At 41.1% G+C, this 3,527-nt stretch overlaps 4 non-coding genes across 4 annotated transcripts; 2 read left to right on the top strand and 2 right to left on the bottom strand.

Annotated features, from left to right (window-relative positions):
* The first annotated feature begins 934 nt into the window (after positions 1–934).
* On the top strand, positions 935–1,007 carry trnar-acg (transfer RNA arginine (anticodon ACG)). The gene has a single exon. It is a non-coding gene; the product is annotated as a tRNA-Arg (tRNA).
* A 134-nt stretch (positions 1,008–1,141) lies between these two features.
* On the top strand, positions 1,142–1,213 carry trnae-uuc (transfer RNA glutamic acid (anticodon UUC)). The gene has a single exon. It is a non-coding gene; the product is annotated as a tRNA-Glu (tRNA).
* A 1,281-nt stretch (positions 1,214–2,494) lies between these two features.
* trnas-gcu (transfer RNA serine (anticodon GCU)) lies at positions 2,495–2,576 on the bottom strand. The gene has a single exon. It is a non-coding gene; the product is annotated as a tRNA-Ser (tRNA).
* Positions 2,577–3,095: 519 nt separating this feature from the next.
* On the bottom strand, positions 3,096–3,177 carry trnas-gcu (transfer RNA serine (anticodon GCU)). The gene has a single exon. It is a non-coding gene; the product is annotated as a tRNA-Ser (tRNA).
* Between the last annotated feature and the right edge of the window lie 350 nt (positions 3,178–3,527).

Raw genomic sequence — 3,527 nt, 5'->3', positions numbered from 1 at the left:
ATGTAATTGATTGGAAACTAAGGATATTAATTCATGAAGTTTTGAAGTGACATTTTTGCTTAATACAAGACTTCAGTCTGTGGTCAGTGTAGACGGATCAACCTCTTCATGATGCAGCATGTATTACAATAGGACACAGATCTGAAAAAGATTATTTTTCTGGTGTTGAGAAATGTTATTTTTATACTGATTAACCATCATTTGCAAAGTTTGGCACAAAGTGGTAATCCATGACCCATCTCTGCTTGTAAAAACTTGGTGACTTTGGTGGATATACCTCATAATGATATCCTGACCTGTTACCAGTTACTCTGCTTATTGTGAATTTATTAACACAGTGTCACTTAAATATTTTTGAAATTTTTCACAGTGATTTTGCGTTTGTCCCAACTTTATTATAGTATTGCAGGCACTAAATTTAACATTTGTTAATATTTATACAATTGAATCAACCAATGAGAGTCATTTCTTTGCACTTTTGTCATTTACATAAAGGTTCATCACCAAATCACAGATTCTTGTTTTGTTACATTTTACAAAATGTCCCAACTTTTATAGAAATTGAGCTTGTGTTATAACATATTTACAATTTTAATTCATCCTACCTTAATTTTAATATACTATATGGTTATTTTCGTACAACCCCAAATCAGAAAAAGTTAAGACAGCATGGAAAATGCAAATACATTTACTCTGACTTTTATTTGATTGCAGACAGGATAAACCTGAGATATTTCATGTTTTATCTGCTTAACTTAATATCATTTATTAATAAACATCCTTGTCACAGAGAGCAGGTGCTATTTGTATTGTGTGTGTGTGTGTGTGTGTGTGTGTGTGTGTGTGGTTAACTGATAACAAGTAAAAAGACAAAACAAACTTTGATCTTCTGAACTTGGGGAAACCTCATATAAGTGAGATTTTGGTCCCACAGGGGCCAGTGGCGCAATGGGTAATGCATCTGACTACGGATCAGAAGATTCTAGGTTCGACTCCTGGCTGGTTCGGTTACCTTGTGCCTCTTTTGTCTTTCTAACTCCTTGTGTATGGTTCTTGGTTCCTCAGATCCAACAATGCAGTTCTTGTCAAAGTGGAAAGAAGTGACTGATGCTGGCGTCAGCCGATGGCAAAATCTTCAGTTTCCCATATGGTCTAGCGGTCAGGATTCCTGGTTTTCACCCAGGCGGCCCGGGTTCGACTCCCGGTGTGGGAATTTGTCTTTATGATAAGACTTGAGAATAACTTTGCCTATTAGTTCCTCTGTGCCATGTTGCTGTAGCTCAAGAGTCTTGTTCTGTTGGGACTATGACTGCAGGCTATCAGGGAGCAGTGGACGTGAACTGGATGTGGCTGACCAATGGAATGCCGTGATTGTATAGTGGTTAGTACTCTGCGTTGTGGCCGCAGCAACCCCGGATCACGGCAGGGTGTTTTTGTATGCCGTGCTTCAAAGTTTTCCATTCTCTCCTTAGTCAAAAGACAGATCCAAAAATGCAGGTCTTGTCAAAGTGGAAAGAAGCGACTGATGCTGGCGTCAGCCGATGGTAAGCTCTTCAGTTTCCCATATGGGCTAGCGGTCACCCAGGTGGCCCCGCTTCGACTCCCTGTATGGGAATTCGTCCCTATGATGGGACTCGAGCAAACCTTTGCCAATTAGTTTCTCTTCGCCATGTTGCTGTAGCTCAAGAGGCTTGTTCTGTTGGAACTATGACTGCAGTCTATCAAGAGGCTGTTGTCTTGTAATGCCGTGATCATATAGTGGTTAGTATTCTGTGTTGTGGCTGCAGCAACCCCGGTTCGAATCCGGGTCATGGCAGTGTGTTTTTGTATGCTGTGCTTCAAAGTTTTTCATTCTCTCCTTGGCTGGCCGACACGGTGGCAAAGTGGGTAGCACTGTCGCCTCACAGCAAGAAGGTCCTGGGTTCGATCCCCAGGTAGGGATGTTTTCTCACTGCTGTATTGTGAGTTGTGAGGAAAACCTGCGAGAGCTCCCTCTAAGCTCTGTTTAGGCATTAACCTCGCCAGTTGAGGAAACTGACAAGAGCTTCCCATACTGTCTATTTAGGCAAAAACAATCTATTGCACATCAAAAAAATGAATTATTCCCTTAAGGAATCACTTTTCTAACCATAAAGAAAATATATTAATTAATTACTTTTCCCATAAAAAGGTAATGGTGGGGTGATGGACTGCTAATCCATTGTGCTCTGCACAGGTAGGTTTGAGTCCCATTCTCGTCGAACACAACACCTTTTAAACTCTTAATGCATGCACAATAATCCAGCTCCACAAATCCACAAAGTGGAGACCTTTAAACAATGTGTGGTTACTAATCTGTATGTCATTAACATTGTATTAAAAGATTGTCTGTATAAGATGAACTGTTTCTATTTGGTGTTACAGTTGTGATTTTTTGTGAGCAGCACCAATATTTTGCACAGAGCTGAAAGCAAGAGTTGCAGGGGTAATGTTCAATGTTTAAAAGTCTGGTTTTCAACAAGGATGGGATTCGAACCCATGCATGCAGAGCACAATGGATTAGCAGTCCGTCGCCTTAACCACTCAGCCACCTCGTCTTGCTTTACCTGTATGTTTCTGGTCTGATTGGTCTGATTGATCAATGTAGATTTTGTAGATTTGTAAAAGAGCAGAAAGCTCATTTTATTTTAGTTCTCTTTAAAACTGTCAACAAATAATGCACTAATGCAGTGTGTGTGCACATTCTGGTGAACACCCAGATATTTCTTTCAAGGCAATGTAGCTGTTCAAGCCGTCTGGGTTGATCAATCAGACCAATCGGCCCAGAAACACATTTTTCTTGAGACGAGGTGGCTGAGTGGTTAAGGCGATGGACTGCTAATCCATTGTGCTCTGCATGCGTGGTTTTGGAACTCTTGCTTTCAGCTCTGTGTAAAATATTGGCACTACTCACAAAAAAATCACAACTGTAACACCTCATCTTATACAGCCGTTCTTTTAATACAACGTTAATGACATACAGATTAGTAACCACACGTTGTTTAATGGTCTCCACTTTGTGGATTTGTGGAGCTGGATTATTGAGCATGCATTAAGAGTTTAAAAGGTATTGTTTTCGACGAGGATGGGATTTGAACCCACGCGTGCAGAGCACAATGGATTAGCAGTCCATCACCTTAACCACTCGGCCACCTCGTCTGGTCAAGCTATGAGGAATGCTCTTCTGGTCTGGTTGCAGGTGTGTCATTTGTAATCAGGTGTGGCAGGAGGAGCTTCAGAGGGCTGGATTGGCCTGAAAACGGGTGGAAAGAGGCAACACAGACGATCTAAACTACTACTCTTATGTCCGTTTGCTTTTCCACATATGGTCAATAGGCTGCAATGTTTTCAAAGCAGACTGAGGTCATTTGAGAGAGTTTTTAAAAGTACTTTCACCTCCATGAGGATGGGATTCACCTGCACTTTTAAAAGCGCTCTTGAATTACTTTGGTCTGCTTTGAAAACATTGCCGCCTATTGACCATATGAGGAAGAACAAACAGACGTTGG

This window comes from Trichomycterus rosablanca, chromosome 4 (genome assembly GCF_030014385.1).
Source record: "Trichomycterus rosablanca isolate fTriRos1 chromosome 4, fTriRos1.hap1, whole genome shotgun sequence".
NCBI classification, from domain to species: Eukaryota; Metazoa; Chordata; class Actinopteri; order Siluriformes; family Trichomycteridae; genus Trichomycterus; species Trichomycterus rosablanca.
Note: the sequence above shows the minus strand (reverse complement) of the source record. Positions and strands in the feature narration are given on the sequence as shown.